Source organism: Helianthus annuus, chromosome 17 (assembly GCF_002127325.2).
Source record: "Helianthus annuus cultivar XRQ/B chromosome 17, HanXRQr2.0-SUNRISE, whole genome shotgun sequence".
Taxonomy (NCBI): domain Eukaryota; kingdom Viridiplantae; phylum Streptophyta; class Magnoliopsida; order Asterales; family Asteraceae; genus Helianthus; species Helianthus annuus.
The window spans coordinates 178,739,826-178,752,748 of record NC_035449.2 but is presented as its reverse complement, the minus strand read 5'-3'; the positions used below and the strand labels follow the sequence as shown (position 1 = coordinate 178,752,748).

The 12,923-nt window shown below is 38.5% G+C and overlaps 1 long non-coding RNA gene across 4 annotated transcripts; it reads left to right on the top strand.

Annotated features, from left to right (window-relative positions):
• The first annotated feature begins 3,809 nt into the window (after positions 1-3,809).
• On the top strand, positions 3,810-6,818 carry LOC110923194. 4 transcript variants are annotated; one of them, XR_004885393.1, is made up of 8 exons: positions 3,810-4,138; positions 4,602-4,687; positions 4,764-4,900; positions 5,009-5,158; positions 5,251-5,332; positions 5,545-5,628; positions 5,870-5,982; positions 6,514-6,818. It is a non-coding gene; the product is annotated as an uncharacterized LOC110923194 (long non-coding RNA). The 4 variants fall into 4 exon arrangements; XR_002583820.2 differs by adding an exon at positions 4,461-4,519 and having other exon boundaries at positions 5,545-5,982; XR_004885394.1 differs by lacking the exon at positions 5,545-5,628.
• The last annotated feature ends 6,105 nt before the right edge of the window (positions 6,819-12,923 follow it).

Here is a 12,923-nt window from a genome sequence, read left to right as displayed (position 1 = left end):
GGATATGAAGAAAAACCATTATTGTTGTTTGATCCTTGAGATGACCCTCTAGAAGAACTGTTTGCGTTAAATGCAGTTTCGATCTTTGGTGCAATGTTGGTCTTATCAATCGTACTTCCTTTGTAATACAAACCAATGTCTTGTTCACCATTAGAATTCTTCATTTTCTCCATCTTCCGTTGTTCCATCTCTTGAACTTTGAGTTTTTCAATAAACTTGCTCAGCGGTAGATTCGCAAATTCTCCATTATCCTTCAAAATCATAAGATACGTGCCCCAAACATCTTGTGGTAACGCATCGGCCAATTTTTCAACCCATTCTTCTCTATCTTTCTTGATGTCCAATCGCTTCATGTTAACCACCAAATTGCAATATCTTTCTATAATCATTTTGGTGTTTTCAGTTTTCAATCCACGAAATAGATCAAATTCTTTCTTCAAAAGCGATTTTTTGTTCTTGATCATGTCTAAACGTCCAACAAACTTCGTTTTTTAGTGCTTTCCACATTGAGTGTGCACTTCCGTTGTGTTGCAATAAGATCAAGATGTCTTCCTTAATAGCTTGTTGCAATATACTGATCATCATCTTTTCACTTTTGTATTTCTTTTTCTCTTGGTCATCTAAATCTTTAATAGCAACAATCTCTCCGTATTCATCAATCGGTCTAACATATCGTTCTTCAACACATTCCCACGCCTCTAAGTGATTCGCTTGAACCCAATTTTCAAAACGTTCCACCCATCCACTATACTCCTCGATATTCATGAGCTAGGCGGTTTTTGCATGGTGCCCATTTCATAGCCATAGTGATCGGGGTAGCAAATGCGTTGTAAAATTCGTTTTCCATGTTTCGGCTTAAAAAAATTCACAATGACTGATTGTTCAAACGAACTGAGGATTGTCAAACTCAAACCGTGCGAACTGGTTTTCAAACGACCTGATCAGTTTCCAAACGACCTGGATACTTTCAAGCGACCTGAACCACTCCCAAACGACCTGGTTCACAATGACAAACAACTTGAACTGACTTCGTGCGGTCTGGACCTCCTCGTGCGGTCTGGACCACTTCGTACGACCTGACTAAGCTTTCAAACGATCTGATTGAGTTCGTACGACCTGATTTGATCAGCTCGTGCGGCCTGAATGATTTCCAAGCGACCTGAACTCAACTTCGTATGATCTGGGATGATTTCACACGATCTGAATGGAGTTCGAACGATCTGACATGTTTTTGTCAATTTTATCAAGTTTTAAGTTGAATTAGGTTTTGATTTGTTCACGGATTGATTAAAACAGTGTTTTACGTGTTATATCACAAAATCAGATCATTTTGACCATAAATTCGTTGAAATTTTGAAGAAAAAGTGTAGAAAATGAGTAGAAATGAGTAGAAATCAGATGTTTTTGAAGAAATCAAGCTGAAATGGTAAGAACTCTTCCTCCTGAGCTCTGGTACCACTTGTAGGATCGGGGATTCGATCAAAACGAGTCGATCAGAAGAGTTCTAGACCAAATCAGAGGCGGAATTCATTGATTTGATCTTCATTCGGCTTGATATGCACTTAGAAGTAGATTAACTATCGTTTGTATTGATTTGAAACTGTTTACAGATCGTTAGACACTTCGGCAGCACTTCGTCTCCGGAATCAGAATGTTACAAATGAAGACCCAAGACCCTCTATATATAGGAGAAGCCAGGTCGCACCAAACAGTCCCACACGACCTAGTCCAGGTTGCACGACCTGGCCCAGTCCGCACGAACTGGTCACTTCGTGCGAAGTGGCTGGTTCCTATCTGTTTCCCGTTTTTCTTGTACAATGTGTCTTGGTCTATCTATCTAGTTACATGACTCGATACAAGACAAAGTCAACATACATATGCACCAACAAACTCCCCCTTGGATGATGACGAATCTTCAGTGTGTCGAGTCTTCAATCTTGATCAGTCTTCACGCTCTCTCCAAAGTATCTTTCTCTGTAAGCATCCTTCAATCTCTCTCTTTCAATCTCTCTTGATAAGACTCCCCTTTGCTAACAAACTCCCTCTTAAATTGTTCCGGGATCGTATCCTGGCTCAAACTCTGCTCAGGTTTAGACACCGGGATCTCGCTTTGCAGCTTTCACAGGTTCAGAAACTTCTCCTGGCTCTCCGTAGCAACAGGATCAGAAACCTGGCTCTAATCTGCATATGCTTACGCGAAAATCTTCAGGAGTCGAAACCTTGCTCTTTTCAAAGCTTTTTACCTGCACAAACTCTACCCAAAATATAAGGGTTTTCATTTATAACAATTTTAAAAACTTCTTGAAACATTCTCAAATCAACATGACTCGATACAAGACGGAGTCAACTGACATATGCACCAACACCCTTCATACCGGATTGCTTCACGAAACCTTTTGGAACCATTCTCTTAGGGAAATTCTTCACGGGTGATTTCCAAGAGCGTGTGGTTGGCTTCCCCTGCGCGTACTTTTTGACCCTTCCGCTGCCCGGTCGCACTTTCCACCACTCCTTCCATCACCGGTCACCACCGATTTACCCTTGTCTCCCTTCAAACGGTTTCGGTTAGCATCATGAACGTTCTCTGCCTTCACATAACCTTTAGCTCTGTGGTATCATCACTTACGGGTTCCCAGGACCATTGTTAACGAGAACGAGTATGATGGCAATCGTAAACGTAATCGTAACAAACATCGCACCAACAAGTCTTCATGATAACAATGAATAAACAAACAACTAAAAACTGAATTTGCAGAATCAAAACTAACCGAATTGAACTTGAAATAACTGGACTTGATTAATCAGAAACTTGCATACATACATATTAGAAACTGGAAGTTGGAACCGTATTTATATGCAGCGAATGGGTGTGTGCGTAGAGTTGTGTCGCTTCATTGAAGAGATACGTCTCTTCCATGATAACCGACCAAGTGGTTACGTATCATACACACACACGTTCACATATTGCGGCCCAAACATGACAACCGTAATGGACTTCTAGACATAAGTGTTTGACCCAATATTTACATGGCATCCGGCCCAAGTCGCAGACATAAACAATAAACATAAACCAAAGTAATTGTTCGACCAATAAGCAAACTAATAAATGTAAATAAACTACCGGCCCAAAACCGGATCCATTCGGATGATCTTGATTAACTTGATCTTCAGTTTTCCCTACATTTCATCTTTCCAAAATCTTACTAATCGCTTTGATATCTGTAGGCTTGATATGGTTGTTGTTTATCTACGTTCGATTATTGCATCCTTTAAAAACAATTGGTGTTTGTTTTGGGCTCTTATCTAAAACCTCTTGGTTCTTGTTTTGAGCTCTTATCTAAAACCTCAACATATATTATGAGCCTATGAGGATGCACATGGCCTGCAAATATTCCTTTCAAAGGCTACATGAAATTTTGAAGCAAACCATTCTTTACTATTTTTATAACTTTAATTATATCTTTAGCACTTGTATTAAAGAATATGGTTTGATCGATACACTAAAATTTGCTATGTGAAAAGAAAAATTACAATTATAAAGTGAAATATCAATTTTGTTACTTTTCTTATAAGTAAAAATTCTTAAACACCTAGTTTTCAAACATAAATGATATAATAAGTCATGATATTATATTATATTATATTATATATTTATATATACTCTAACTTACAACATATTTGTGTATTATGGTTGGTACTATAATGCTTAGTGGATTGTACCACATATAAGACAATTTTGTATCATGCTTTGGACAGTCTATTATTGGATGTCAATCTGAATGGCTTTACCCATGTCAATCTGAATGGTTTTACAAAACCATTTACATACATCCTGTAAAACTCAAAACCACCTTTTGCTCCTCATTATCCCACACGATTACACTAGAGGGAGAGAGAGTGGACGAGATGAGTGAATCGGCACACTAGGGTTCCGGCGGGTGGTAGTCGTCCGGTCATCTCTGTTGACGTCGTACTCCGACAACTCAACCAGAAACGGTGATGAGTATAGAGATTCCGACAGTGGTTCACATAAGATGGAATTGTTTACAACCGCAATTGGCTCCTAGAAACAGTTTGCTTATGATTCTCACAAAAATTTCTACGCGACTCTTCCAAAGTTCAAACTCATCTCAAACAGGTGCATCTATATTTCCATGGTTATGATTTTTGCATTTTTCTTTGGGGAAATATAAATTGTTTATGTGCTTTTGGTTGTGTAATTGATGTTTTCCTTTAGTATAGATACTCTCAAATTGATTGATACGTATACAGTGTTTTGGTGCTAGGGTTACCAATTATTATGAATTTGTTGGTGTTTGATATGTAAGTTTATTATATGATATTTTTGTTTAAGTTGTAATTGATATTGTGGAGGAATCTGTTAGCAATTATTATCTAGAGCTCTACATAAGAATGTGAATTGGCTATTCCTGTTTGACATAAGCTTTTATAATATGTAGTATACCAGATCAATCACACGCAGTGAATACATGTACGATTCGCTGATGAATCGAAAAGGGTATCTTATTGTTCATTATCTTTTCATTGTCTTTGTTATTTAACTTAGATATTGAAGACAAGTTTTATTTTGTTGTCTTCAGTAACCAATGGTGTTGAGGTTCACCCCTTGGGTTTCTTCACCAATTGTGGAAAGATTCGGTTTTACTGCTAGGACATAGCTGGACAGGTGAAATTTGGTGTGCTTAAGTATTTATATTAGTAATAATTGTTTATATAAAGATTTGGTTACTTGGTTTTTGCAGACTGAATATTAGTTAACTCGATCATAAAGCAAGCTGAATTATCTGCAACATTCATGGTCAATGTGCCATTATATTTTTGATGGAACTTCAAGATTGACATACAAGAATGTTCTCTCATGGCATCGTGATCATTGTCGGTATGTGCACATGTTTTTTAGTTTATTTCTATTGCTGTTTATCGATGTTCTATACTTCTATATTGTTTTCTTTTCTTGACACTGTTTCACGGTTTTTGCTCTTTATAGTGTGTGTGGAAACAAGGTTGATGTAAAGGACTGTTAAGTGAAGGCAAACAGGTTACTTTCCATAAAATAATCTGCAGTATTATGAGATCTCAGCCAAGAGCAATTCAACTTTGAGAAGCCCTTTCTTTATCTCGCCACGAAACTTGCTGGGTAACTAAAATTTACTGACCGTTAGAAGTTTTTGATGTTATTTTAAAAGATGAAAGCCCATATATGTTTTAATTTTATATACGTCATTTCAGGGACCTCAACTTGCATTTTGTGGAGTCTCATATGCTAGCTAGCTCTTCTAATGGTGCGACTAGACATGTTCGTTGAATAATAGTAAGCTATTAATTGTGTTTGATTCTAACAATTTTAATGCTTCTATTTGGTAATGAGAGATAGATGCTATGATTTTGATGATCACTTTCTTCACTCCCAAGAATACCCAAAAATCTTTTTGTAAAGCAAACAATAACCGGGCCAGGTCATTGTGTTTTACACATTTCTCTCATTCTATTTGTTTTCTGATTTCAAACATATATATTTTGTAGACGAAAGGCTTAATGACATCGTTGGAAGTGCATACTAGGTGGCGCCAGAAGTTCTACGTAGAATATCTATTCTTTTATGTGGAAGTAGGCCCTTTTGCGCCTAAACTAAATCCGGTTTTCCCGGTTGTTTTAAAACGTTTGATGAAGTATCTTGGCCTACATTATCCTCTGAGGCCAAAGATTTCTTAAACGTTTATTATTAAACAAGAATCCTATAAAGAATGACGGCTGCTGAAGCATTGAGTTATTCTTTCCATTTGTTGTATAGTGCTAATGCTAATTTAGTTTGGATTACTTTGAACTAAATAGAATGAAATATTTGTAGGTCATCCATGGATTAGAAATGCAAATGATTTGAAAGTGCCACTCGATGTCTCAGTATTGAGACACATGAACAATTATATGCGTTCTTCTGCTCTTCATAAAGCTACTATACAGGTATGTTTTTTTAATGTTATTTTGTTTTGTTACTTTTTTGTTTAAGATTATGAAGGGACAAAAACTATGCGTGACAAGATGGATAGGATGGGTAACTGGTCATTGGTCAAGCTTGGTTCGGGCTGAAATTTGCCTTAGGTTAATAGGATTTTTTTAAAGACTAGATGATAGGAGCAGGTTTAAGGCATGACCCAAAGGGCATCACATATTTTGCTTCTTGATACCTAGAAGAATGATAGTCCCATCTGAACAAAGAACACCACAAAACATAAAAACTTAAGAACTATAACTAGACCTTACTAAATAAAGCTACTAGCTTAGGTTATAACCATATAGGCCTCTGCCACATCTAAGTTATGGGTGTCAATACATGTTCAAAACATTTAGGAAAATATTAATGTTACGCAAAAAAGATGTGATGATAAGTTTAAGCTTTACGAGAGTTTGATATTTATCACAATGCTTCACTTAATTATTACTTTCATATGTCAACACACAAAACACACTAACCAGTCTTTTTTAACATTACAGATAAACAAAAACGAACGTTAGGAATGATAGGAAGGGGAAACACCGTTTGTGCAGTTGCCAGCTGGGAAAGAACCATAACTGGAAGCCGTAGTCCAATAAGCCACATTGCATAGGAAAATGCCTTTTATCAAGTTATGTTAGCTAACATGCTCCATGTTAGGCACGTAACATGTGAATTAAACATAGATACTAACTTTTTTTTGCATCTGCTTATGTAACTATATCGATTCGACTCAATGACAACCAGCTGAAGGGAGATATAAATCTAGCCCCTGCCGCATCGCGGCGGGTTACACTTCTAGTTATATACTATATAATTTGCAACATTTTGTTGCATTAAAGCTTGTACATCAAGCTTTGTAGATATTTTGTTCCATTAAAATTTGTACATCAAGCTTTGTAGATTGTATTATTTATGACTACTGGCGAAATTCACCATATCGAGATACACTCGCATCCGAACCGGGGAAAATCCTCACCTAGGGCAGAAGCCCATGAACACTCGCCCGAAGGCACGACAGTGCGGTGAGGTAAAACCCATTCAGTTCAAGGATCGAACTAGCGATCGCTGCTTACTCACCTAGTCTCTCATCTTCACCAGATGCCGCCGAAATCTAATGGTGGGAAGGAGGAATTGAACCTGGGTCTCTTGGAAACCCAAGTCTCTCCCTTACCCTTACCACTCCACCACAAACTCATTGGTATCATCATTAAATGATAGATCTATAAAAACAAAAGAATTAAGTGGGTAGGTGTAGAACTATATCAGTGAGATGATTTTTACTTTTTAAAATTCTTGGACCAGGTAGACGACCGAAAAGCTGATAAGATAATAATATGCAGAGATAAGCACTATACACGTTTGACATTTTTTTTCTTTCACATACAAACAAATATTCTTTCCTAAATTTTTTATAATACTGAATTTACTTTAGTTTTAGTTTTAAGAAATTTATGTGTCTTGCTATATTATTAAAGATCGAAGTTTTTAATACGGCCCGGTGAACTGTTGATTAACAGTCGTGCATTAAATAATGTGTTATGGCGTGTCAAAATATAAAGCAGTGGTCAAGGATTAGAGCCCACGGGCAGTACGTGATAATATCACGGAATCGATTTTTCAACGCGTTATTCCACCCCTACAACAAATGTCAACGCGTTATATTTTCATGAAATCGATTTTCCGTTATTTTTTCAACGCGTTATTGTTTGGTTTTGTGAGTGTAATTGTTGGTTGAAGGGAAATTGTTGGGTGTGGTGGTGAGTGATGACCACCTCCACTAAAAAAGGTTGTGAGTGATGGAAAAATGGTTGTTGACATGGCGAAACTTGATTGGTGTTTGTGAGTGATAGAATTCTATCACTAGTGACCACCCCCTCCCCTTATTCACCCAGTTGGCAATGCACATGTTTTTTTAGCGATTGCATCAAAACATTAAATGAGCGGGTTTTATTTCATTGATGATGTAATTAATTTTTTATGTACTTGTTTGTAATGGTGTCTTAGGGTGGACAGTATGCATGCGAGGAGTGGTCTCGGGGAGTGGGGTTATCGTACGGGAAAGGGGATGCCGGTGTTGGAATAGTGAGTGGGGAGGGGTGTAGGCGGTGAGTAGTCACCGATGCGGGAAGAGAAGATAGAGAGGAGAGAGGGGGGGTGAATGGTGGGCCCCAACCCCTTTCAACCAATCACATTTTTTTTTTAATTTTTTACCACTCTCCATGTGTTTGACCATTGCCAGTGATTGAGTGCAAAACGGGGAGTGGAGTGGGGACTTGACATGACAAGATATTATTGGCTAGAAAATAACTTAAACAATCACCAGTCATTGACCTGTCACACCCCAACCGATTGCGGAATCATCGGGGAGCGGCACTAAGCGAACCAGATTGCTCAATAGAATCCATAACAACTATTCAATAACAATATTTTAAAGGTTCAATATCCCATACTATTAAACAAATATTTCACAAACAGTTAAACCAGATATCATGTCTCTCAAACAAAATCCAATCCGACAACCTAGATTTTATTGTGAGTTTTTTAGACTTCCTAATCCATTTGCAGCATACGATGATCATCAACCTGTCACATACGTTAAAATAAAGTCAATACAATAATGTAAAGGTGAGTACACAAGTTTAGCATAGATATAGTATAAAAAACGTTTACGCATAACCAACATGTAACACGTAACGGGCGAATCAAGTAACTATCAACAATGATACCACCTAACCACATGACTGCGAGTAGAGTATACGCGACACATGTTCACCGAAGCGAACACGTGAAGTAAAGTATGTGATCCTTAACAACCCCTGACTAAACTGGTGCTGAGTCCAAACTATAGTACTATCATTGCTAAGGGCGGTCGGGCAAGTCATCACTATGTAACATAGCAACAAGTATTCAACTAATCACGTATAACATGCAAGTAAGGTTAGCGTTTGTAATGCGTTTAAGTGTTGTGATTTTGATAGAGAATGTATGTAACACCCAAAAGTGCATTAAGCGAAAATGGGTCGAGTATACTCACAGTGCGTGTCTAGCAAGTAAATACGGTCCTGAAATGGATTGAAGGGAGCGCCGGATCAGCCTGCATACGGGTACAGAAGCGTAAGTCCTCCAAAGTGCTGAAATGGTCGAAATCGAGGTGTCAGGTGGGAAACAGAAGCTATGAAGCTGGTGCCTTCGTACGAAGGCGTGCCTTCGTACGAAGGTGGAGTCTTCGTACATGTGTTGCTCCCGTTGTCCAAAATCGAGTGTTCTTCGCGTCTGTCTTCGGAAAATCGAGTGTTCATCCCTCCAACCTTAAGCTACTGATTAAACTTAGAGTCGGAGAGGTCTTTGTCTGAGTCACGGATGAGAATCGGGCTGTTATGTGTGAAGTCAGTGCCTTCGTACGAAGTCTTCGTACGAAGCTGGGCTTCGCACAGAACAGTCAAGCTCGCATTCGTGGTTGTTCTTGGCATTCGGAGTTGTGTTTTTGCCTGAATCGGATGTATTCTCAAGTCCTATTCACGACGGTTTCGACACTACCTCGTCCCACTATCCGGTGAACGAAATACATGTCGTTTTAGGTTCGTTTTCGTGTGAAAATCAAGTTTAAAAGGGTTTTAAAGGGTTTTTACCTAGATCTAACACTTGGTGAGTGTGAAATCTATAGATTTCTTACTTGGGAAGCCGAAGCTAGGCCCAATACACTTGGTTAAGTGTAGATCCGTGATAAAATAAGAAGATTTGATGAAAAAGATGAAGATTTTTTGTAAAAAGAATGAAGTTTTTCATAAGAAATAAGAAGTTTTAGATGAGAAAGATGAAGTTTAAGTGAAAACCCAAGAGTTTGGATGAAATCGAAGTGAATCTTGTGGAAAATCGTAGTGGAAAGCGTTGTGTAATCATATAAAACTGATAAATCTTACTTGAAAACGGTCGGACAGCAATTCGGCAGCGTTTCAGAGTAAAAGACAACAAGTTAGAATGAATGAGGAGGGCTTGGGTGTTTATAGGAGAGCTAGGATCGCACAGAAGGCTTAGTTCGAAGATGACTGCTTTCGTACAAAGGCAGTGCCTTCGTACGAGGCTGGCTGGCTTCTTTCGAAGGGCCTGTTTTGTGCATTTAGCTTTCCGTTTAGTGTGTAGGATGATCGTTTAATGCGTTTTGTTGTGTTAGTTAGTACTAGTACTTTAAGTATTTTTAGCGTGATATTAAACATTGCGTTGTGTTGCGTTTCGGTGTCTCGATTTATCGCACCGGAGGGTTTTGAGCGATTGAGCGTTTTAGAGTTTTGAGCGAGTAACAATACATATAAAGCACACACACAAGTAAAGCATATAAGAACACACAGCATAACATTACTACTATTAACAGCGTTTGAGATTTAGCGAGTTAGCGCGATAAGTGAGTGATGTAACAACCTGACTTTTCGGATTGTTACTAACACTGTCTTTTATTCGTAATTGCTTATACTCTCGAGACTTCGATTATCGCTATGGGTTTAAACTACATTTTTTTAAACATATTACAACGCTTATTCAAAAACGCAGTTATCGCATTTGACGTTGTTTATAACGCTTACTATTTATACGCATTTTCTCGCATGATACATCTCTTGTTTAGACTAAACGCTATCGCAACACAAACTCAACGCAACTTGAAACGCGGATTTACTTTTATGCAATTTAGTGTTATGTGCGTTAATTGTGTGATTATTTGCTTAAATGTTATGTGGTTATCAACGCAACTCTTACACGCTCAAACGCTCACTCGCAGCTCTATTAAACGCAACGCAACGCTTAACAAACGAAACGAAAGTTGGAAAACTAACAAAGCAACCCGGCCGTCCGAATGGACATCTAATCGAATGGACTTCCATCCGGATGACCATCCGATCGGATGGCCATTCGACCGGACGGCCATCCGACCGAACACACTTCACGCACTGACTTAAACCCTCTCTCTCACACTATAAATACCGTCGTACACCCTTCATTCTCTGATTTGACACTCCCATCCGACCACACGCACTCAAGTCGCTCTCAGTCACTTTTACTCGCGATTCAAGGCTATTTCGTAAGTATTTCTCCTCAAATCTTGTACAACCTTCATCACTAATCACTTCTACATCATCTTCTCCATCAAAATCACACACAAACACTAGTTTTCTCCTCGAAATCGCTTGATTTGTACTTCTTGAAGGTAGTTTTCACTTGGTTGCTTATGCAGACTGTTGTGTGGCATCATCTCATCAAGATTGGTTCAGATCTAAAGGATTTCCACACTTTTAACTTAAATTCTCAACAAGATTTCAACACTTTTCTACTGTTTTCAAACTTTTCTTTGAATTTCTACACAAAACCGATGGAATCTAGACTCACTCAGACTCTCTACTCGTTCCTTAGTCGAGAGCCGGTTTGAGAACGGATTTCCACCAGAGAATTGACCGATTAACGGGTTGAACATGGAATTACATCAGGAACAGTGAGTCTGATCGAATGGGCTGAGACCATTCGACCGAATGAGCTGGAACTGGTGTGTTTCCGTTGTTTGACACGTTGTCACGCCGTCTCCGTTAAACTTCAAACTTTTACTTAGAAAATTCTACAAATTTTAAATAACAGATCGCCCACTCGAGTGGCCATCCGATCGGATTATCCGACCAGGTGACCTGTCCCTTATACTAATCCTTGTTCAAAATGATTTAATTAAACTTCGAACTTTGACAATTTTACAAACAAACACATCTCATTCGAGTGGACAGGGGTTGCTAGGGATCACATCACTTTACTTCACGTGTTCGCTGAACATGTGTCGCGCATACTCTACAACGCAGTCTCATGGTTAAGTTGTAATCATTGTTTGATAGTTACATACTTCGCCCGTTACGTGATACATGCTGGTTATGCGTAAATGCTTTCTCTACTATATGCTATGCAAACTTGTGTACTCACCTTTACATTTTATGTATTGACTTTATTTTAACGTATGTGACAGGTTGATGTTATGCTATGCTGGAAATCAAACTAGGAAGTCTAGAAACTCGCTAAATAAATCTGAGTTGTCGGAATAGTATTTGTTCTTGAGACTAGTATCTATAATGACTATTTGCTTTAAATGTTTGATAGTATAGGATATTAAACGTTAAATATATCGTCATTAATAGTTGTTATGGATTCTCCTAGACAATCTATTTTGCTCAGTGCCACGCCCCGATGTTTCCGCCATCGGTTGGGGTGTGACAAGTGCAAAGGCGAGAGTGGTTACCGAACAAACAAACACACACGGCAAGTAGAGTAGCATAATTCTCTGTGATTCAAGTTCTACTAAACTCATTTGCACCTCTATATTAACTTGACATACACTTTTAGTGGGTTTAACTTTTATACCACTAAATCAAAACTTAGTTACTTCAAAATTTCCCGCTTCTCCAAAAATTTTATTCCCGCCAGTGTTTCAGTTTTCCCTCTAAAGTCTCTCCCTACAATCAGTTCCTCATTCCAAAAATCAATTTTCACCAAAATCAACAAGGGAATGTTGGAGTCGCAGTTCACAACGTCAACAATAGCCCCGACGGTTTGTTTTGGAGAAGAGGAAAACTCTGCTAGCACCGGTGGTTTTGTTTTGGAGTCGCAGTTCACGAAGTCAACAATAGCACCGGTGGTTTGTTGTGGAGAAGAGGAAAACTTTGCTGGCTAAAACAACATCGACGGTATATCACAGAGTCGTTGTTCACAATGGCCAAACTCAAGAAAGCGAACAGGTGGATCGATGCCCTTAATAGCAACGTTATTACGATATCTTATAGAAGAGGAAAACCCTACCGGTATGGCACCAGAAAGAAGAGTTTCTTATAGGGGCCCAAAGAGAATCAAATGGTAATTTTGGTCGGTTAGACCGGTAGAGGTAAAC